This window comes from Neovison vison, chromosome 8, assembly GCF_020171115.1.
Source record: "Neovison vison isolate M4711 chromosome 8, ASM_NN_V1, whole genome shotgun sequence".
Classification (NCBI taxonomy): Eukaryota; Metazoa; Chordata; class Mammalia; order Carnivora; family Mustelidae; genus Neogale; species Neogale vison.
Window position 1 is genome coordinate 24237262 of NC_058098.1, and position 24544 is coordinate 24261805.

Below are 24544 nucleotides of genomic sequence, written 5' to 3' on the forward strand. Positions count from 1 at the left end.
GCTTTGTTTTTCTGGTGGAATTTGAAAAGTTATTCTATTTTTTTAAGATTTTATTTATTTATTTGACAGAGAGAAATCACAAGTAGATGGAGAGGCAGGCAGAGAGAGAGAGAGGGAAGCAGGCTCCCCGCTGAGCAGAGAGCCCCATGTGGGACTCGATCCCAGGACCCTGAGATCATGACCTGAGCCGAAGGCAGCAGCTTAACCCACTGAGCCACCCAGGCGCCCCTGAGAAGTTATTCTAAAATTTATGTGGAAATGCAGAAGTTTAAGAATAGTCAATACAGGGCGCCTGGGTGGCTCAGTGGGTTAAGCCGCTGCCTTCAGCTCAGGTCATGATCTCAGGGTCCTGGGATCGAGTCCCACATCGGGCTCTCTGCTCAGCGGGGAGCCTGCTTCCTCATCTCTCTCTCTCTGCCTGCCTCTCTGCCTACTTGTGATCTCTCTCTGTCAAATAAATAAATAAAATCTTTAAAAAAAAAAAGAATAGTCAATACAATTTTGGGGAACACCAGAAAAGAAGATATTTTATCATGTATAATAATTGTAACAGTATGTAATTGGCACAAAGACAAACTAACAGACTAGTAGAAAAGAACAGACATTCCAGAACCAGATTCACATATAAACAAATGGTTAATTATAAAAGTGAGGAATTAACAGTCTTTTCAGTACATGATGCTGGGTCAATTGGATATCTATAAAGAAAAAAAGAAAGAGGGGCACCTGGGTGGCTCAGTGGGTTAAAGCCCCTTCCTTCGGCTCAGGTCATGGTCCCAGAGTCCTGGGATCGAACCCCGCATCCGACTCTCTGCTCAGCAGAGAGCTTCCTGCTTCCTCCTCTCTCTCTGCCTGCTTCTCTGCCGACTTGTGATCTCTGTCTGTCAAATAAATAAATAAAATCTTCAAAAAAAAAAAAAAGAAGAATAAGAAAAAGAAGAAAAAAGGAAAAGGAAATTTCACATTGTGCCATACCTCAAAATCAATTCTAGGTGAATAGCACTGTCAGATTATTTTGCCACTAGCCATGATTAATTAATTGTGGTTCATAAACAATGAATCTTGGAACATGAAAAAAAATTAAGATGTTAGAAAAAATAAAATAAAGTGAATAAAATTTAAAATTTAGTGTATCAGACATACTAGCCACATTTCAAGTGCCCAAGAGCCCCATGTGGCTAGTAGCTAGCCATGAAACATACTGGACAGCATAGCTACAGAACAGTTCCATCATTGCAGAATATTCTACTGGACAGCACTGTTCTAGAAGAAGTCATAAGAGAATATCTTCATAAACTTAGGTAAGAAAAAATGTCTTAAATAGAATTTTTTAAAAAAGATCTTAACTGTAAAGGAAAAGCTTGAGTAATTGGATCTCATTAAAATCAGGAACTCCTTTTCAAAATATAACACTATAAAGAGAGTGAAAATACAAGCCACAGAATGGGATAAGAGTCAGGATGACGGTGAGTACAAGTGAAGTGTATATCAAGGTGGCTAGGATATAAATTTTTAAGGCAGTGCCCAAAACTCAGTAATCAAGACAAGCGAGATATTAATGCAATATGTTAAAAAATCATAGTTAATGCAAAAAATTCCCATGATGAACAAAATATCAAAATTTTAAATAAAGTATCAGTATTTCTGATGTTTCCTTTTACCTCAAGTTCCAGTATGACTTGATAGCATTATGGGAAATGATATTTGCAACAAGTACACAAGAAGTATCTATAATATTTAAAGAACTCTTATAGATCAATAAAAATGTCAGATAATCCAACAGAAGAAACAGGCTCAAGAATTAATGATATTTCAGGAAACAAGATATCCAAGTGGCCAATAAATATATTAAAAGATGTTCAACTTTGTTAGTCATCAAGAAAATTTAAATTAAAAACAAAAGCATTACACAATATACCCACCAAAATGGCTAAATGTAAAAGACAGACAATACCAAATGTTGATATGGATGTAGAAAAAACAGAAGTCTCAGACATGACTGGTGTGAGTGTAAAATGATTTTGGACTTTTGAAAATGACTTTGGAAGACTAGCAGTGGCTATTAAGGCAGAACTTACATATGTTCTGTGACTCAGCAATTTTACTTCTAGAGAACTCAATAGGAATGTACTCATACATTCATCAAAAAATTGCTCAAGAATGTTCCTAGTAGCAGAGCGCCTAGGTGGCTCAGTGGGTTAAAGCCTCTGCCTTCAGCTGAGGTCATGATCCCAGGGTCCTGGGATGGGCCCCACACTGGGCTCTCTGGAGCTCGCTTCCCTCTCTCTGCCTGTCTCTCTGCCTACTTGTGATCTCTGTCTATCAAATAAATAAAATCTTTAGAAAAAAAAAGAATGTTCCTAGTAGCACTGTTCGTAACAGTTTTCAACTGGAAATCTAACCATCCACCAATATGGAATGAATAAACACACTATGGCATGTTAGTTCACGAAATACTATACAACATTGAGAATAAACAAAATATGACTATGTAAAGTAACAAATTTTACAAACCAATATTAAACAATAGAAGTCATAACATTAAAAAAGTACATAAACAAGCAAAACTTAAATATGGTGTTAGAAGTCAGTCAGTGGTTAAGGGGGCTTTGGGTGCTGATAATGTCCTATTTCTGTTTGTTTGTTTGTTTGTTTGTTTTAAGATTTATCCATCTATCTTAGAGAAAGAGAGAGAGGCGTGTGTACATGCGTGTGTGCTGGGGCAAGGGCAGAAGGAGAGAAGCAGACGCCCTGCTGAGCAAGGGCTACCAAGCCGAACACGGGAGCTCAGTCTCACCACCCTGAGATCACAACCTGAGCAAAATCAAGAGTCGGATGCCCAACCAACGGAGATACCCAGGTGCCCCTTGTCCTATTTCTATATCTAGGTTCTGGTTTCCTGGGTATGTTCACATGGTAGAGACTTCTTTGTTCAATAAAAACAAAAAAATCTTCGATGAAAACTTTACTTAAAAGAAAAGTATTTCTGGACCATTCAGGAGCCCAGGGAAGAGGAAGATGAAGATTTTAAAAAACTAAGCAATGACATGTGGTAGCCATTAGCTACCACAATGTACTTTCTCTGCCTAACCCAGCTCTCTCTACCCCAGCGAAGGCAGTTACTTTTGGTTGTCATCTTACCCACAAGCATCCTTGTAAGTAGGGGAAGCTAGTCTTCATTTTCCCATTGGATGCACAGGATGGTAGCCCTGAGCAAGTCAATGACTAGATTAAAGCCTCCCAGTTAGATAGACGCAGATGCAGTACCCAAAACTGGCCCCCTAATTTCAGCTCCTGGGCTTTGTGAGCTGCTACTACTGTGAGCCAGGTCACCTGACCACTCTGAGGCTAGGCTCTAAGTTATGAAAGCCTTCATTAGGGTTCAGTGAGTTTTTCTCTGTGTCCTTAATTTATAGTGACGGCAAAGATGGGGATGGCTTCCTAATTTATTTCAGTAGAGCAGACCTAAAGCAGATACCCAGTCAGTTATTGCTGTGTACACTTCCCTGGAAGCAAATGGTCAGGTGGTGCGGCTACAGAACATAAGGAGACAATTTTAAATAACCACTTTTCTCCCTTCTAAAAGCCCAATTACTGACTATGGAATGAGGCCTGGTGGCACTTAAAAGCAGAATAAATCAAAGGAAGAGTAAAACACATAACACGTGGGATCCCGTCTGTAAGGGCTATTTCTAAACAGAATAGAGTCATACTTCTCATCCTTTCATCTTTAAACAAGATTCAAATTGTGATTCAGAATGAATTCTTGTTTTTTAAATTTTTTTATTTTTTATTAACATATAATGTATTATTAGCCCCAGGGGTACAGGTCTGTGAATCGCCAGGTTTACGCACGTCATAGCACTCACCATAGCATACACCCTCCCCAATGTCCATAATCCAACCACCCTCTCCCTACCCACCGCCCACCCCCAGCAACCCTCAGTTTGTTTTGTTAGATTAAGAATCTCTCATGGTTTGTCTCCCTCCCAATCCCATCTTGTTTCATTTTTTCCCTCCCTACCCCTCAAGCCCCCCATGTTTCCTCTCAAATTCTTCCTATCAGGGAGAACATATGATAATTGTCTTTCTCTGACTGACTTATTTCACTCAACAGATGAATGGATATAGAATGTTTTGAACTTAGTACTTTTACTTCAAGCTGATTCAAAGAGACTTGAATATTAAAAAAAAAAAAAAAGAATCTGTAAGCAAGGGTTTGGGGAACAGATGGAGACAGAACTGTTGGCTATCTAGGAGGCAATTTATGGCTGAATCCTGCCTTGTGGGACCATTAGCGGGGCTTATGGAACTCTCTGCCCTCTGCCATGCCCCCATTTTTCTTCTTTTTCCTCAAGATAGCTGCTTTATGAACAACACACAGATCTTTAAGGGATGGAGCAACCACTTTGGCCCCCAAACTCAGCTACACAGGTATTTCAGTTGGATACCTCTAACTTTACAGTTCTTTCCGATGTCATCCCCCAAATCGGAATAAATCTTCCCTACACAACGGAAGACAGTTTTGTCTCAAATCATAATCTATTTCTTTGTGTGTATTTTCCTCTCTGAATTGTTTTTTTTTTTAATTTCAATCAAAGATGAAATTTTGTGCGCTTCCACTCAACCCCTATCTGATCTTTTTGGCTCTTATTTTGTATTTCTCTTTTATAAGAACTCATCTCTCTTTTGGACCAGCATCATGGCTCTGGATCTTTATCTCTTTTGCACAACTCTGAACACTTGGCTTCTTTGCTTCCTGGTGCCGGGCTGTAACAGCTTACTGTTACAGAGAATGCTTACTCATACTTACTTACTTATTGGACTAAAGAAACATTCATGGCAAAACTAAGAGATGGCAAGTTTTATGTTATTTTAACTTTTGAGATTCCTCCAGTTGGTCTTAAAGAACCAGAAGGAGTCCTTTTCCAGAAAGATTGCATTCTAACCCAAGGCCACTTCCACAAAATGGGGGTTATGCACTCAATAGTAAAACACCCAATTAAAAGTAATTGTCTAATTCTGAGTTATACATTTCTTTATATTGTTGCATTTTCAGAGCTCCAAAACAACAGAATCCTGTATGTGGTTTCCTAGACCACAGATCTGCCTTTCCAAGCCTAACCTGACAGATACTGAAACCAAATACTTCAACCAACAATTTACTTCTTTTTAGGTAAGGGTTGATCTCCTTTCTACATCTGCCTGACAGGATGTTTGAGGGATCAAATCACAAGGCTATAGTGTCCCCCCCCCAACCATTCCCGGTAATTACCTTTGCATGGGGCCTTCCTGATGAGGATTGTGCCCAGAGTGAAGCCATCGATCGGTGTTAGTGTCCCGATCCTTAATGAGATCCCTGTGGCTTAAGCAGAAGAGACGCAGATACGCTCCTTACCTTCAATGTGAATCAGTCTTTTCCCTTATTTTCAGAGCAGTCTGGCCAAAGGAACTATTTCATTCTCCGGGTTCGGCTTGGTTGGGAGATTTTTAACTTCCTGCTTCCAGGGTCTGGTTCCATTACTCCCTGGACTTGCTCTTCATATTATCTGTGTTTTCCACTCGTTGCAACATGGCTGCTCCCTCCATGAGGGTTCTTCTTTCCTACATGTATCTCAATAGAGCTCCCAGTTCTGACACAGTGAAGGGTAGAGACCCGAAGCCTTCTCTTCTCTGATGCAATCTCACCTACCTGTCTACAAGGTGTGTGATGGTGGCCAGTTGCTTTTACAATAATTAGGTGCTTAGCTATTTAGGAAAATTCTGCACACAAATAAGAAACTGTGATTCCCAAACTCCAATTAGTGAAATGTGCCAGGCAAAATTCATCTAGGCACCAAGGGCTTGGGAAGATTTTTACTATAGAAGAAACAAACAAACAAAAAATGGAAGAAGATGAAAAGGAAGTAAAGAGAAGGAGGAAGGAGGAGGAGGAGAAGAAATTGAGTCTACAGATATCCTAAGCATAGATAGTGTACTATATCAAAACACCCGCTGAGAAAGAGAAAGAAATTTCTTTTTCCCACACCGGGGCTCACCTCTCACTATACAGGGCCCTGTCCCAGGAGTCGTCAGTAGCAGCTCTCTGTGATCAATAACCGATAATTCCAGGTCAAAAAGAAGGGTTCTGAAATCAAGATGTTTTTAGATCAATGATTCTGCAAGTGAATCCAGGGATCTCTGGTGGGTCTGCAAAGATTCTTCCAATTGTTTTGTGGGCTGGGTCAAAACGCAAGGCGTAGAAGTGTGTGGGGTGGTTTTTTTGTTTTGTTTTGTTTTCCTTTGAAACATATTTTCCACTGAGGATTTCAATCAAAACTTAAAAAGCACCAAAACAAGCATGTCTAAAGAGAGCTACAAATAATTGACAGGAATTCAGCAAAAAATCTCAAAAATGTTTTCTTTTGTTTGCTGGCTTATTTATTTAATCTACTAAACAGGTAAGACTCTTTTGTCCTGCTCAAATAAGTAGTCTGAGGACTATATATCTTAAGACTCACCAGTCCAGATGAAAAAAACCTTGCAAAGCACACCTTTTTGAGGGGAGGGAAGTCAGGTCCTTCCTTCCCTCTTTCCCATTTTCCAGTGTCATTTACTTCCTGGTCTTCTCCAAGCTCTGCTTTTTAGTTCAATGCCCACTTGCCTGAAGTTGGAAGCAGCCACTGCCAGAAAGAACCCTTTCCTGCTTCTTTCACAGCTGTCTTTACTCAGGCTTCCCTTTCAGGGAGCAGGAGCTCAGGTGTGGGGTAAAAGGGACGTCAGCTGAGGCTGTAGCTTAGGAAGATCTGCTCCACACCAAAAGTTAACCCCAGTAGAGCCTGAATTGCTGGAGAGGACTTTTTGAGTTACCTGCTGGCTCAGTTATTAGCCATAAAGCATGACAAAGCTACCAGGCCATGAGATAAAATTTAGTATTTATGGCTAGGTCTGCCTTTCCCTCTCCATCGGAGCAACGTGCACGTTCAGCTATTTGTTGGACCAATTTGCGCAACCGTATCTCTTAGAAGGATTTCAAAAGAGGCTGTCTACCCTATAGGTAAATGGTGTGGAAGCTGTAAATTGGAATGGACTTGGACACTGCTAATTGGATTTTGCTGAAGTATTCGCAATATTATTTACCTATCTGTTTAATTCCTTCATGTGTACAAAGTGCTGATAATTCAGATGCCACTCTGAACTACCTAGATTCTGTCAGCCCTCTTAATCCTTTGGTGCAGACCCACCCACGAATAAAGGAAACGATGTTCTTCCCACCTTGCTTGATAAGGTGAAAACAACGTGTTCACTCTTTCAGTGCGATTGGGGGGGGGGAGAAAGAAAAAGAAAAAACCCAATCCCAACATCTGGATGGAATTTATTACATACCTTTCTGGGTCCCGCCCCCACCCCCACCCCCGAGACCTTTGGATGTTTCCGCTAATAATTCTCTCTTCCAAAGTCTGCAGAGGCTCAATGATTCAGCGGGCCAGGGAATGATTCTGTGCTGTCAGTTACTATAGGTTGGTTTAAATAGGTTGTCAAGATGCTGTAGCTGTGACCAAATCCCTGGCAGGGGGAGGTGGGGCAGCACATGCCATGCGAGCATGCTCACATATTTATGTGTGGATACCCAATGGGAGAACTATTTGCCCTTCTGGAGAAACTGGAGGATCTTATTATATTGTATGGTGTCCCAGCCCTAGAATATGACACATGTAGGTAAAGGCCACAACTATATTTATGTCTTAAGGAGAAGACCTCTGTTTGATGCCAGTCATGGCTAATGTTTCTAGGGTATAGCAGAAAGAGGACTAAAATATTAGAAGATCCTGGTTTCAGCTCTGCCACTTATAAGCCTTGGGATATTAAGCTAATTTATCTGCTTTCTCTGAGCTTCAGCTTCTTTATCAGTAATGCGGGTAAATATTCTCCTCAGTGGAGATACTGGGGAATGAATTGAGATAATGATTTGTAATTTGATGGTGGGGTTCCATGCACATGAACAGCATATGAACCTGGGGGAGCACATTATGGCAAAAGAGAACTCTTCCTTGAAAAAAAAAAAGAAGAAGACCCCACAATTATAATGGGAACCAGGGAAGGAGTCCAATGACTGCCAAATACTCCTGTCTTAATGCAACTTTTTGGAGGATATTTGCTCTTAAAGCAGAATGGAGAAGGCACTGAACAGGAAGTTAGGAAATGGGTATTGTAGTCCTGATTCTGGTAACAGACCTAGATAAAATTGGGCAAGTCGTTTAATCTCTATGTCTGTGTCCTCACCCATATAATTGTAATATTCATAATTTCATTTTCCAAAGCATAGTATAATTGTGAAACTTAAATAAGATGAGGTCTATATAAGAAAGTATACAACATATAAAAATAAAATTATAACTTATATGAGTTAAAAACTTTAAAAGAATCCTGCCAACCCAGCAGTGTCTAATGTGCTCTGGCAAGCTTGTCTGAAACTTAGTTTAATCCTGTTTTTGTGGTTGAACAGAATATAACTGGCAATGCTTTCACCGAACGCCCCCAAATAGCCAGTCCCTTCTGTTCTGTGTCTAGTTCTTCAAGGGCAATGAGAAATAACACTAGAAAATGAACAAAGGCTTGCCTCCAGCTAGTCTAAGTCTCCTGTGAGTACATGTTTCCACTTTTTTTAAAGATTTTATTTATTTATTTGACAGACAGAGATCACAAATAGGCAGAGAAACAGGTGGGGGGTGGGGGAAGCAGGTTCCCTGCTGAGCAGAGAGCCCGATGTGGGGCTCTATCCGAGGACCCTGGGATCATGACCAGAGCTAAAGGCAGAGGCTTTAACCCATTAAGCCACCCAGGCACCCAGCATGTTTCAAGTTTTTAAGCCATGTCTTTGATGGCTAGTATTGAGGAGCATGTTTGGAACCCAATGGTTTCAGGAGCTTGTTCTATGTTCTGACCTTAAAATATAGTAGAGCAAGCCAGGAGATCTGGCAGGCAGGGAAGGGGTCAACCTTGCAACTCTAAGAAGCTTAAGACAAAGTCCTACCCTCAAATCACTCATCACGCAGAACCTTGTAAACACTGACTTCCAACAGCAGCCCAGAAGGAGAACAGTCCTGTTTATCAGATTTTTTGTTCCCCTAACAATTGAAGATAATAGTTATAGAAGAAAGTTAGGAAAACCAATGTTTGTCCTATTTTTTGCTTCTGCTTTTTCTTCTATGACCCAGCATATTGCGGATCTGCTCTGGGTGAAGAGATTATGGGAGAGGCTTATGGAGCAGGCTATCAATTCTAAGGTATTGAGGGTTTATCCTTCTCTTATATCAAAGGGCTGCCTGGAAGGTTCTTCCCACTTATGTGTCAGCCTGGGCCCTAAAACAAAGGCATCTACCCCAAACTCTTCTGCATGCACATAAGGACATGTGAACATAGATCTTTGCCCACAAATGCTGCTTTTTGCATAGAGCCACTGAAGCCATGGGTTAGACGGGGAGCAGGGAGGTAGTGAGTGGACAATGAGAATTAGGATTAAATCTTTCCTCAGATGCCCTGGTCTTGGTCTGCAAAGGAAAAGACGATGCTAGCTATCCCAGCTCCAAGCATGCAGCATCTCCTCCCCAGGTTTCCATGAATAATCCCTGCTCACATATCAGTAAGGACAGGAACCCACTGGAACTAACACAAACCCTCACATTTAAAGTCCCAAGCAGATCCAAATCCAGACTTGCCAGAGTGGGTTCATATAGTCTATCCTTGTATAAGGAGTTACTCGCATGAATTTCTTTCTTTTTTTTTTTAAGATTTATTTATTTATTTGACACAGAGCGAGAGAGAGAGAGAGCACAAGCAGGGGGAGAAGCAGTCAGAGGGAGAGGGAGAAGCGGGCCCCGGGCAGAGCAGGGAACCCAACACGGGGCTTGATCCTAGGACCCCTACAACCTGAGCCAAAGGCAGGTGCCCAACTGACTGAGCCATCTGGGTGCCCCTGAATTTCTTTATAATACTTGTGGATTTTCCTTCAGGAGCAGCTTGGAAAAATCTAAGACCCCCCTCTTAGAGAACCTAAATCTAGTTGGATACAAGGTAAGCAAGCCGATAAAGGGCTGCTTCTTAAATATTTTTAAGATGTGGGATATGTCCGTTCATTAGAGACAAGAGCAAATAGGGACAGTTTCCATCTGGGGGGCATCTGTCAGGAGGCTTTTAGGGCATCCTAAAAAGTTCTAGCGAGTAGTAGTCCCATTCTTCCAGCCTTTCTTGTTTGAACTTCCACCTGTCTGGGCTTGAGGAGAGTCCGAGTGGGCCAGAAGTCCAAGGAGAGGAGGCCCCTTGGCAGGAGGGCTATACTTTTGAGTACAGACTGTCAGGATTAGGGTAGGTGCTTCCCCCTTACCCAAAAATCTTGTCCCCTGGCTGGCCCTCCTTCCTCTAGTTTTTTGGGCCCTGTGATCTTTGCAAAGCAAACCATATGGTTTTGATTCTGGCTTCTAACTTACTAAGAGCATTTCATGTCGCTGGTGGCAAGAAGCCCTCTGGCCTCTTTTAGCAGCTGCTCTGCATCTAAGAGAGGATGCCAGCTCTTTGGGACTCTCTCATAAGAGCCCAGTGGAGGGTAACATACAGTGTGGAGGAGGGGTACCCAGAATGGCTGTAGGGGTGGGGAGATATTCCTGGGATTCAAAGAGATAGACTCTAAGTTTAGGCACCTGTGAGTGTGTGTCCAGAGAACTGCCCGCCCCCCCACCCACCGCAAATTTCCATCTGAGTCTTCTGGTGAGACGACCCTCCCAAGAGACAGGAGAGCAGGACCTAGTCCTTCTGAAAGAGATAGGGAAGGGAAGTATTATCTGACATAGGGACCACACAGATTTTCTAATCCCACAAATTGACGCTTCAGTCACCGAAACAGCTGCAGTCAGATTAATTTCAGATGAGTTTCAATGGGGTTCAGCGGAAGAAAATTTTGTGATTTGAGTGGTAAAGAAGGTGAAGGTTCGGGGAAGTTAATCACTTCTCAGAAGGGATCAAAGATACTCTTACGTGAAAGGGGTGATGGTCACAAGCTAAGAAAAACCCAAAAGTAACATTTTGTTTATTTATATAATGCTTTCATTTGGTCTTGTTTTTGGACCCACACATTTGCTGACATTTCCGCTTGGAATGCTTTTTAAAGTGGTTCCCCATATAGATATCCCCCCTCTCCTCTGTCTCTCTTTTTTTTTTTTTTTTGATTTAGCAAAAACTTCAAGCATCTCCTACATTTTGTTAGTTATCTCTTTCTTGTCCTCCAAATTTCAATGTCTCCTCCTCAGGGCTTACCCGACTAACCTCTCTCAAGTGATCCCTTCTTATTCCCTATCACATCATTTATATCCTTCCAAGAGCTCCTCATTATTTGATATTATAGGCATTCCCCATTTTATTTTGCTTCACCTTATTGTGCTTTGCAGATACTACGTTTTTTACAAGTTGAAGATTTATAGCGACCCTGCATTGAGCAAGTCTATTGGTGCCATTTTTCCAAAAGCATTTGCTTACTTTGTGACACTGTGTCACATTTTGGTAATTCCCACAATATTCCAAGGTTTTTCATTATTATTATCTCTGTCATGGTGATCTGTGTTCAGTGATCTTTGCCATTATAATTGGAGGTGCCGCCAACGGTGCTCATATAAGATGGCAAACTTAATTGATAAATGTATGTGCGGTGACTTTTCTGCCAATAGGTTGTTCCCTCATCTCTTTCCCTCTCCTTCGACCTCCCTGTTCTCTGAGACACAACAATATGGGAATTAGGCCAATTAATAACCCTACAGTGGCCCTCAGTGCTCAAGTGAAAGGAAGAATTGCACGTGTCTCACTTTAAATCAAAAGCTAGAGATGATTTAGCTTAGTGAGGAAAGCATGTCAAAAGTTGAGAGGGGCCAAAAGCTAGGCCTCTTGCATCAAACAGTTAGCCAAGTCGGGAGTGCAAAGGAAAAGTTCTTGAAGGAAATTAAAGGTGTTATTTCAGTGAACACACAAATGATAAGAAAGCAAAGCAACATTATTGTTGATAGGGAGACCATCTTAGAAGTCTGTATAGAAGATCAAACCAACTACAACAGTCCCTTAGGCCAAACCCTAATCCACAGCAAGGCTCTAACTCTCTTTAATTCTGTGAAGGCTGAGAAAGGTGAGGAAGCTGCAGAAGAAAAGGTCAAAGCGAGTAGTGGTTTGTTCTAAAGGTTTAAGGAAAACAGGTGTCTTCATAACATAACTGCAAGGTGAAGCAGTGAGTGATGATGTAGAAGCTGCAGGAAGTTTTTTTTTTTTTTTTTACTTTTTAAAAAGATTTTTATTTATTTAACACAGAGAGAGAGATCACAAGTAGGCGGAGAGGCAGGCAGAGAGAGAGGAGCAAGCAGGCTCCCTGCTGAGGAAAGAGCCCAATGCGGGGCTCGATCCCAGGACCATGAGATCATGACCTGAGCTGAAGGCAGAGGCTTAACTCTCTGAGCCACCCAGATGCCCCAAGCTGCAGGAAGTTATCCAGAAAATCTGGCTAAGATAATTCATGCAGGTGGCTATAGTAAACAACAGATTTTAGATGAAATAGCCTTATACTGGAAGAAGATGCCATCTCGGACTTTCATAGCTAGGGAGGAAAAGTTTAATGCCTGGCTTCAAAGCTTCAAAGGACAGGCTGGCTTTTGTGCTAGGGGCCAATGTGGCTGGTGGCTTTAAGTTGAAGTCAGTGCGCTCAATGACCATTCTAAAAATCCTGGGGCCCTTAAGTAGTATGCTAAATTTACTCTGCCTATGCTCTATAAACTTACCAACAAACCTGGATGACAGCACATCTGTTTACAAGATTCACTGAATATGAAAAGCCCACTGTTGAGATCTAGGACTCAGAAAAAAGATTCCTTTCAAAATATTATTGTTTATTGACAATGCACCTGATCACCTAGGAGCTCTGAAAGAGATACACAAGATTCATGTTGTCTTCATGCCTGCTAACACTGCATCCTTCTGCAGCCCATGACCTAGGAGTAATTTTGACTTTCAAGTCTCATTATTTAAAAAATACATTTCACAAGACTGTAACTGCTATAGTGATTCATCTGCTCTGATATATCTGGACAAATTAATAACCTTCTAGTAAGGATTAACCATTTTAGATGCCATTAAGAACATTGGGTGAATGGGCTCCTGGATGGCTCAGTGGGTTAAGCCTCTGCCTTTGGCTCAGGTCATGACCTCAGGATCCTGGGATCGAGCTCCTTCTCTCTCTGCCTGCCTCTCTGCTTACTTGTGATCTCTCTCTGCCAAATAAATTAATAAAAATCTTTTTTTAAGAAAAGAACTTTTGTGATTCATGGGAAGAGGTCACAATATCAACATTAGCAGGGGTTTGACCTCATGGTTTGAGGGGTTCAAGACTTCAGTGAAAGAAGCAACTGCAGATGTGATGGAAATAACAAGAGAGCAAGAAGTGAAGCTGAATGGAGGACACAGGAGATGGAGAGGAGAAGGGGGTTGAGGGAAATTGGAAGGGGAGATGAACCATGAGAGACTATGGACTCTGAAAAATAATCCGAGGGTTTTGAAGGGGTGGGGGTGGGTGGTTGGGGGAGCCAGGTGGTGGGTATTATGGAGGGCACGTATGGCATGGATCACTGGGTGTGGTGCATAAACAATGAATTCTGTTATGCTGAAAAGAAATTAATTAAAAAAAAAAAAGAAGAAGAAGCAGAGCTGAAGGTGAGACTAGATTGCTACAATCCTGTGATAAAACTTCCATGGATGAGGGGCGCCTGGGTGGCTCAGTGGGTTAAAGCCTCTGCTTCGGCTCAGGTCATGATCCCGGGGTTCTGGGATGGAGCCCCACATCGGGCTCTCTGCTCAGGGGGAGTCTTCTTCTCCCTCTCTCTCTGCCTGCGTCTGTGCTACTTGTGATCTCTGTCAAATAAATAAATACAATCTTTAAAAATGGAAACTACTCCTGGTCAAGACTGTTGAAATGACAACAAAGAACTCAGAATATCACATAAACCTACTTGATAAAGCAGTGGCAGGATTTGAGAGGAGTGAAAGTCGTTCTCTTGTGAGTAAAATGCTATCAAACAGGATTGCGTGCTACAGAGAAATTGCTTGTGAAAGGAAGAGTCAATCCTTGTGGCACATTTCATTGTGGTCTTATTTTAAGAAACTGCTACATTCACCCCAACCTTCAGTTAGCAGCCATCAACATTAAGTCAAGACCGCTCCACCAGCAAAAAGATCAGGACTAACCAAAAGTGCCGATGATCGATGATCGTTAGCATTCTTTTAGCAATAAAATGGCTTTTATTTTATTTTAAAAAAGATTTTATTTATTTATTTGACAGAGAGAGAGAGAGAGAGAGAGAGAACAAGCAAGCACAGCAGGGGGAGCGTCAGGCAGAGGAAGAGGGAGAAACAGGCTCCCCGCTGAGCAGGGAGCCAAATGTGGGGCTCCATCCCAAGACCTTGGGATTTTGACCTGAGCTGAAGGCAGACGCTTAACCGACTGAGCCACCCAGGCGCACCGACAAAATGTCTTTTAAATAATACAAGTAGGTGTTTTTTTTTTTTTTTAAGACGTAATGCACACTGAATAGCCTGCAGTATAGTTATGTTACACTGTGGTTGGAACCAAAAAATTCATTTGGCTTGCTCTGAGATACTCATGGTATCTGGATGAGTGGTAGACTGGAACCGAAACTTCAATATCCCCACAATATACCTGTATCTTGTTTGTCTACTTGTTCTGTTCTGAGTTATATAACCATAATGTAAGCCCCATGAAAACATCCTATCTATCTTGTTCACTGCTGCATCTTCAGTGCCTTAGAATAGTGCCTGCAGAGCATCAGATGTTCAATCAGTATGAACCGAACAATGGAATGAATGAGTGGAGTGTTAGGATTGGGAGAACTAGCCGAGGAAAGCTAAGTAAAACTGGAGTGGTATGTATAGGGCTAGAAAAAAAGAGAAATCTGGAGAGGAAATCGGGGCCAGTAATCAATCTTCTGAGAAGGCGAAATAGAAAGTGAAAACAAAAGAACAACCACATTTTTTTTTCTTTGTGAAAGAATGAATCATTCTTACCTTTCTCTACACTCCCCATCCCAAAAGAGTGACCAGGGTCATTTGTTCTGGAGATCAGGACTTTTCTCACCCAGAAGTCAAATGAACAAATTTGAGAGGCTTTTGTTTTTGAAATCAGCCCAGAGTCTCAGAGGTGACAAAGTTGTTTTGACTGAGAGAAGGAAGTGCTCTTTGGATTAGACGGGGACAGAGGAGAGAGAATCTCCCAAGCCTCCCTCTGGAGTGAATGGTGCCTAGGGTTGTCTTCTTGGACAACCAGGTCCTGCTTCACTCTCCCACAGACCCCTGGGATGGCAGAACCTTGAATGGGGAGGACTGTGTGCTCAGGGAGGTAAGCAAAGACACTGCTGTGTGGGAGCCTCAGCAGAAGTCTCCATGCCCCAGCTAGGCTTAGAGAAAAGGTCCTAGAATAGATAATTTTCCTGGGCAAAGAGTTTCAAGGGTGGCCGGCACTGATCAGAGATTTTCCCCAAATACCTATAAGCCCCTGAAAAAGGACCAAGATTGGATTTTATACCCATTGGTGGATATTTAGTCTAGAAAACCAAAGGATATTTAATCTAAAGTTTTCTTTAGAAAACTAAAGAAATGTAATGTTTCTGCAACCCATATGTCATGGAACAAAGCTTTACCTGTTAACGGTGTTTAACACCAACCTTCACCCCTTCCTTTAAAGTATTTAAGTTTCTTGGTTCAAAGAAACCACCAACTTGATTTGTGAACCTGCCTCTCAGGAGTTGGAAGCTGGAAGTGTTCCAGAAGATGTGTGTATGGGTGTGCATGCTGCTCTATGAAACATGCCTATTCCCGTCCCCTTCCTCTCTTACCAATTCAAAGAGCCTGAGTCAAAGGTAGACTTGGATAAAGGCAGGAGTTAGAGAGGAGAAGGGAGTTGGGGGAAATTGGAAAGGGAGGTGAATCATGAGAGACTATGGACTCTAAAAAACAATCTGAGGGGTTTGAAGTGGCAGGGGGGTGGGAGGTTGGGGTACCAGGTGGTGGGTATTATTGAGGGCATGGATTGCATGGAGCACTGGGTGTGGTGAAAAAAATAATGAATACTGTTATGCTGAAAATAAATAAATTTAATATTAAAAAAAAAAATCCCCTGGAAGTGGAAGAGAATGTTGCTGGGCAGAGTGGCATGCAAGATTGGGATTGCTCAGGACTGGGGCTCCTCAGACTCCCCTGTGAAACCCATTTGCAGGTCTGCACTGCCCCCAGGTGGCCACACCAGAGCTTTGCCCCCCCACCTTGGTTTGGGGAGAAGAATATCTGAGATATGTGTGTCTCTTCCAGCTGGAGCTCTTTGGAGACCCAGTAGTGTGTAGACAAGGGGAGAAGCCAAGATCTGTAATCACCAAATTGGACACTGAAATGTCTAATAAATGTCTTTTTCCAATGTCACTGTATGATTTTGGCATAAATATATTCAGAAAAATCAATTCAGTTCACTAGCTAAAATGTTCAGGGATTTGGGGCAAGGGAACGTCAGGTAACTGAGGTTTAGCTAAAATAATTTTTGTTTCTATTATTAAAGACTTTTTTAAACCTATGAATACTCTTCTGACATTCAATCATTCAAACAATGATTAGTGACTTAGTTTATGCTATGCACTATATTAGAAATGGAGGATATAAAGACATTGTCTCTGTCTGCAAAGATCCCATGTTTCAGATAAAGAGATATGTAAGTATAATGTAATTATATTTACTTATCATCAAGGACCACTCCTTAACTGCCATACATAAGGGACTGGTACCCTAAGTTTATATCCATTCAGGTATATTTTCTTGATTTTGTACAGGTAACATGAGTGATGCATAGACAAAATCTGTAACTAGTATTTGTGAAGATTTTGTTTATTATTTGACAGACAGAGATCACAAGTAGGCTGAGAGAGAGGTGGTGGAGTGGGGGGAAGCAGGCTCCCCGCCAAGCAGAGAGCCTGACACGGGGCCCAATCCCAGGACCCTGAGATCATGACCTGAGCTAAAGGCAGAGGCTTAACTCACTGAGCCACCCAGCCGTCCCATAACTATTATTTATAAAATAAAATATCTGAGTCTCTCAAAGTCAGTTTAAGAAATTCAAGGCCGGGGGACGCCTGGGTGGCGCAGTTGGTTAAACGACTGCCTCCGGCTCAGGGCGTGATCCTGGAGTCCCGGGATCGGGATAGAGTCCCACATCAGGCTCCCAGCTCCATGGGGAGTCTGCTTCGCTCTCTGACCTTCTCCTCGCTCATTCTCTCTCTCACTGTCTCTCTCTCTCAAATAAATAAAAATTAAAAAATCTTAAAAAAAAAAAAAAAAAAAAAAAGAAATTCAAGGCCGGCCTCTGCCTTCGGCTCAGGTCATGGGCTCTCTGCTTAGCAGGGAACCTGCTTCTCTCTCTCTGTCTCTCTCTCCCTCTCTCTCTGCCTGCCTCTCTGCCTACTTGTGATCTCTGTCTGTCAAATAAATAAATAAAATCTTTAAAAAAAATAAAGAAATTCAAGGTCATCCTAAGAGAAAATTGGAAACACCATCATTAGACACCCAGCCCTGAGGAAGTCCACCTTAAAGTTATTAGGCCTGTAAACAGAGATGAAACTGACAAACCTTACATTCTTCGTCCTAGTCTGCAGTAGGGAATTTACTCTTCTTCTGAGAAGGGACTTTAGATGTCAAAGGAAAACAAAGATTGAAAACAAACTCCTCTCTGAAAGTGTATAAATCAGCTATGGAAAAAATTTCAGAAGTCTTCTGGCCAGTGAATCTTTCTGCCCAGCCTGGTATAGTGCTGGGGCCGTGTGCTCAGATTCTAACAAAAAAACAACTTCTGCGGTTAGAATTATTTATTTATGACTCCCCTTCTCATTGTGGGTCATTCATGGCAACATCTAAGTAACCAGTTGGTTCCTTTTTGTCCCCCTCATTCATTAATCAGTGCATTCCCAAAGGCTACACATTTTGATTTTCAAACCAAGTTAAACATAATGAGAAATCTCACTGCTGCCAATGCCTCCCCAAATCTCAAAGTTAAATATAAGGTATTTGGGGGTTGTCTATTGTTTTTAGAGAATTCTTGCCAAGCTCCTTGCAGAAAAATAAGTTGACCTCATTAGTATATCATGTCATCACCATTGGCCCATTTTCTTTCCGATTTTGGTGATGAAATCCTTCTATCACCAGAGAAGACTTTAACTGTCAGATTTCTGAAGCAATTCTCCTTTGGACTTACCTGTGGAAATGGCCGAGTGGGAAGGGTCAGTGAACTCAGAGACCAAGCTTTAGTTCGGTGACTTTGGTAGCCCTGCTTTCCCACTCCTTTTCATGCAACCCTGAGCTGTGAATTACCTCAAGCTGTGGTCCCACCCCTCAGACCACTTTATCTGGCCTCCTAGATCTTCTGTGCTCTCAGGGCTCAGGGCCCTTTATATTCTCCTGCTCCCTGGCCTTCTCTGTCTCAAGAATCTCTACCTCCCAGGGAGTTAAAACTCAGCAAGTGTTTCCCTGGTGGGAGTTATTTTGCTTTAAGGCTACTTTTCTATCACGTTTCTAATATGGAAGCAGCCATAAATTAAAATGCACAAAACTTAATTTTGACACAAAGGATTTGGTGCAATTGAATTTCAGGCATTGTCTGGATCTCCCTGAAGTTGAGCCTGCTGTGTAGGGACTTCCTTTCCATAGCTTTGGAGCAGTTTGATAATTTGAAACATCACTTAGCTATGAGAGATCCCTGGTACAGCCAGAACCCAACAGATTCCTTTCTTTCATCTCTTCCTCTTCCTCTTCCCTTCCCTCCCTCCTTTCCTTCCTTTCTTTCCTTCTTTCTTGTAAGCTGTATGCCCAACGTAGGGCTTCAACCCACAACCCCAAGATCAAGAGTTGCATGCTCTACCAACTGAGCAGCCAGGTGCCCCCAACAGATTTCTTAATTAGGACTTCATCCAGTGCCATTCTCCAAGTTGAATCAATACCACTTACTAGCTATGTGACCTTAACAAGTTATTTAATCTCTTTGGGCCTCAGCTTCCCCAGATGTAAAATAGGGACAATGATACTCCACAGTGTTAATGTGAACTTTAAATGAGATATAATATGTATAATACATAAATCCCAATTCCTTTAACCTACCTTCTACATTTTAGAGAGAATCTATTCACCTGCCTACCTCTTGCTTCATAGGTGGTATAAGACTTGGGTTGAAATATTCCTCAAGGACACTTCTAGGAAGGGTATGGGGTGAATACCCTAGAAAATAACAAGGACTAGTCTCTCTCTTTCTCAGATTACAATGGTAAGACCAAGAGATACTCAGTCCGAATTTAGCTCCACTTCTGAGAATGCTTGCAATGTTCATTTCTGGGACAAGCCTATTAGTAGGCAAGACCAGGATTCATTAACATATCCCAGCCCAGAATCTTGTAGACAGCAATGATTTTTATCTTACAGCATGGGGTGGAAGGTATAGGTCATATATCTGGCAGATATATAGGGCTCTTAAGGGCAAAAGTATTTGTCACAAGAACATGACGTTAATGTTCTAGATGTTAGATATTAGATGTTCTAGATAATTATTTACATGACTCACAACTCTTTGAAGCAGGAATCCTCTTACTCATGTTTATTTCCTTTAAGTATCTACCATATTTCTTTGCACATTGAAGGCATTTGTTAAATTTCATGGGCTCAGTATCCTAGAACATGAAATTGAAGGGAAAAAATGTAACTTATAATTACTGGAGGGTAAGATCCAGACTGACTAAAAGAACCAGGAAGAAACCAAAGCTGGGCAGAATCTTTTCTTCTTTCTTCCTTTCTTCCTTCCTTCCTTTCTTTCTTGTCTCTAATTTTTTTTAAAAAAAGATTTATTTATTTTAGAGTGAGAGTGTACATGTGAGTGGGGGAGGAGCAGAGGGAGAGAGAAAGAAATCCTCAGACTCCCTGCTGAGTGCAGAACCCCATGGGGCTTGATCCCAGGTCCCTGAGATCATGACCTGAGCTGTAATCAAGAGCCAATGCTTAACTGACTGAGCCATCCAGGTGCCCCTGCCAGAACTCTTTTCTATGTATCAGACTTGGCTCACATAACCTTTATCTGAGGACCTTCACCATCTACTAGAAAGTTACTCTTACACTCAAGAAGACTATCTTAGGGGGCACCTGGGTGGCTCAGTGGGCTAAAGCCTCTGCCTTCAGCTCAGGTCATGATCCCAGGTCCTGGGATCGAGCCCCACATCGGGCTCTCTGCCCAGCCGGGAGCCTGCTTCCTCCTCTTTCTCTGCCTGCCTCTCTGCTTACTTGTATTCTCTGTCTGTCAAATAAATAAATAAATAAATAAATAATCTTTAAAAAAAAAAAAGAAGAAGAAGAAGACTATCTTAGGATATGTTGTTAGCAGCATAACTGGCTAAAACAGTGGCTGAAATAGATAGTCTTCTTCCTCAAGCCATGCTTAGTTACCAGCAAAGTGATAAGTAAAACCTTTCCTCCTACTGTGGAATGGGTTAAGACAGTATGACACCAGCCATTTTGAACTGCCCATGGGGCTGGAGCTTGGTTCAAATCCCCTCTGTTTGGAAAGAGTCCTATTGCTTAAGAAAATTGAAGTTTTTCAGTCAATCATTACCTCCTCTGTGTTTTGTCCTTGATGCTAATGTACTGTGTGCTACGGTAATTCATTAATTAAAATTCTCCTTTCCCTTAAAACTTAGTTTTGCTACTTTCGGGCTCACTAATATGATTTTTTTTTTTTCCCTGAGAGCTAAAAGGGGAGTGTTTCAGGCTGGGGGAGTCAGAAGCAGAGAGAATGGCTAGGGTATGAGTAAACTGCTAATGGTATTGTCTCCTCCACTAGATTTTAACTCTGTGTATCCATACTGCCTGGTGGGATTCCATGGTGGCTATTCAATAAATGTTTACTTATTAACAAATGAAAATAACCAACATTGCAAAAAATTGTATGTGTGAGATTGATAGGATAGGTAATACGCACCAGAGAAGTGCAGAAGAAGAAATTCTTGTAGGCCAAGATGGTCAAGGAAGTTTCTATGGAAGGAGTAGGAAAATTCCATGGAAGAATTTGACTCTCTGGACAAAGATGGGATGAGATATGATAAGAATATGGACTTTCAAATCACTTAAACTCTGTGAGCCTCAATTTTCTTCTTCTCTTTTTAAAAAATATTTTTCTTTATTTATTTGAGAAAGAGAGAGGATGAGAGGCAGAAGCATGAGAAGGGGGAGAGTCAGAGGGAGAAACAGACTCCCTGCCAAGCAGGGGGCCTGATGCAGGTATCAACTCCGGGACTCCAGGATCATTATCAGTCCCTCTATCCAAAAATTTACGTTTAAAAAAATCAGGGCAATAAGTCTACATCATACATAAAGAGTAAATGAGACAGCTATATAAAGTAATTAGCACAGAGCATGATGCACACAAAAGAATTTTTTTCCTTCTGTAAGTCATCTTCCTTCTACCAACCTGTATAGTCATCCCACTGGACTTGAAAGCTGTCCTGACAGTATTCTGGAGTTCACAGTATCATTTCCTTCGCCAGCCAAGGAACTTTCTAGCTATTCTAGATATTTCAGGGAGTCTTTGTTCTCTCTCTAAGGACAAATGAGATAAATAAGCATGCTAAATACTTTTTATCTTCGAACCTTGAGCACATATGACTATGGGAAACCTTTTTTACTAAGCAATGCATCTCCAATTTTATTTCCATTTCCACTTCACAGAACTTTATTATTGGAAGAGCCCTTTGACATAATTTTATATATATTTCTTTTTTACATATTTAAAAAAACCATTAACCTAGAGTAATTATGTGATTCACTCAAGCTAGTTAATTGCAGAACTATGAACTACATACTTGTGTAGTTTTTATGTGGACATGTGTTTTCATTTCTCTTGGGTAGAATCGATGGTTCATATGGTAATTTAACATTTTGAGAAGCTGCCAAACTGTTTTCTAAAGTAGCTGCATCTCTGTTTCTTTATTTCTGGCACCCTGGGGTCGCAAGATTATGGCTCATAAGCAGGTACTATGGATAGGAAATAGATACTGCAGAGAAACTACTTCTCCAAGCATGTACTACATTAACCATGTGTTTCAAACATTTTTTTAATTAAACAGATTTTTATTTATTTATTTGACAGAGAGATCACAAGTAGGCAGAGAGGCAGGCAGAGAGAGAGAGAGAGAGAGAGAGGAGGAAGCAGGCTCCCTGTGGAGCAGAGAGCCTGATGTGGGACTCGATCCCAGGACCCTGAGATCATGACCTGAGCCGAAGGCAGAGGCTTAACCCACTGAGCCACCCAGGCACCCCTAACCATGTGTTTCAAATTCATACTATCTACGTAGTTCAGGAATGTTGAATTGAGAAATTAACATAAAAGTGGGTTTAGAACTGATCAAATACAGAGGTGTCCATGGACAGGGTAACCTAAAAGTCTATACCTAGACAAACTATAATTTAAAAGTGAAATAAATGTATTTAAAGACTTAAAGAGAGGCACCTGGTTGGTTCAGTCAGTTAAATGTCTGCCTTTGGCTCAGATCATGATCCCAGGATGCTGGGATAGAGCTCTACGTTGGGCTGCCTGCTCAGTGGGGAGTCTGCTTCTCCCTCTCCCTCTGCTTGCCACTCCACCTGCTTATGCTTGCGTTCTCTCTCTCTGTCAAATAAATAAATAAAATCTTAAAAAGAAAATAAAGACCTATAGAGACTTAAGACATTCAGCATCAAAACACTCTTACTGAAAGAACTATGAAGGAAGGTACTCAAACCAGAATCAAAACCTAGAAGGAAATAGGAGAGTGCAAGAAACAATGGCGAAAAAAAAAGTTGTTAAACATGTTGACACATCATGCTAGCTTATAGGACTAGCATACCCTCTAAGCTAAAAAAAAAAAAAAAATTGCAGGGTAATCTTATCCATGAACATAGTTATAAAAATCCCAAATAAAATATAAACAAATCAGATTCAATTCATGATCAAGAAGGATATTGCCACAGGAGTGGTTCCACATTAGAAACTTTATTTATGTATGGGTGGGGGATGGGCTAGATGGGTGATGAATATTAAAGAGGGCACTTGCTGTGATGAGCACTGGGTGTTGTATGTAAGTGATGATGTATGTAAGTGATGAATTCTGCAGAAACCAATATGTTAAGTAAAATTTGAATTAAAAAGAGAAAAAAGAAACTTTATGTAATTCAAAACTATACAATCATTTCAAATATATGAAAAAAATTAAATAGAACACCCATTCATGATTTTGCTCTATCTGTATTCATGATTTTTTACTCCTTGATATTCTGCATTTTCCCATTCCCCTGCACAGAGAAAACCTCATCTCCAAAATCTTATTAGGAAGAGATCCCATCTAGAGAGTCTGTACATTTTTTTTTTTTTTTTGCAAAAGAGGAGAAGCTATTAGGATGTATTTCCTGCCCTTTACAAGTCTGATTAAAGTCCTCAGCAGAGAGTCTTCAGAAGATCAGATACAATGTTTTGAATATAAGCAGTTATTTGCCACATCACCAACTTTCCTTGTTCTCTTCAAGCCCCTTGCCCACCTAATTTGCAGCAGATGACTTTACCTCCTACTTTTAAGATGAAAAGAGAACCCCCTAGTAATAAACTCCTCTAAGTTCTTTCTGTCTTTTCTACTCCTTTCTTTCAACCCGAGTCCCTGCCCTGTTCAAGGCCTACTCTTCCACTAGACCCCTTCGTCACACCTTGCCCTATCCTTTCTCTCTCTTCCATTCTGACATTCTTTCTAGAAATAATTCACTTTGGCTAAGCTCTTCAGTCTCATCTTTTCTATTCTTTTCTCCCTTTCCCTACCACTCATTTTTTTAAAAAAATTTTTTTAAGATTTTATTTATTTATTTAGAAGAGAGGGAGTGTGAGAGAACGCAAGTCGGAGATGGGCAGAGGAGACAGGGAGAGAAACCCAAGCAGGGTCAACACACACAGAGCCCAGTGTGGGGCTCAGTCTCACAACCCTGAAATCATGACATGAGCTAAAATCAAGAGTCGGACACTCAACCCACTGAGCAACCCAGGCACCCCGATTCCTTTCTTTGCAGCATGTGGCACTGCTGACCTCTCTTCCCAAAACACAATCCTGCTTTGGTTTTTATGACATCACCCCTTTCCTTGTCCTGTTTCTCTGATGGCTCTCTTTTCAGATCCACTTAATAGAGGGCATCCTCGTGTGCCAGCCTTCTAAATGTTAGCATTGCCCAAAGGTTCTAGAGCACCTAAACTTGTAAGGTCTTTGTGAAGGTTAAGTAATATAATGCATTTGAAGTACTTGGCACTACTGAATAAGGAAAGGGTTAAGATATAGGCAGAGAGAGACAGGGAGCCCGGCTTGCCTTTAACACTATTCCGGGTAGGCAGAAGCACTAAGGCAGAGTGAACAAAAGATAAGAAAACAGACCACATGGCCTCGGA

The 24544-nt window shown here is 41.3% G+C and overlaps 1 pseudogene; it reads left to right on the plus strand.

Annotated features, from left to right (window-relative positions):
- LOC122915363 overlaps nt 1-24324 on the plus strand; it is a 39533-nt pseudogene extending 15209 nt beyond the window's left edge.
- Nucleotides 24325-24544: the final 220 nt, after the last annotated feature.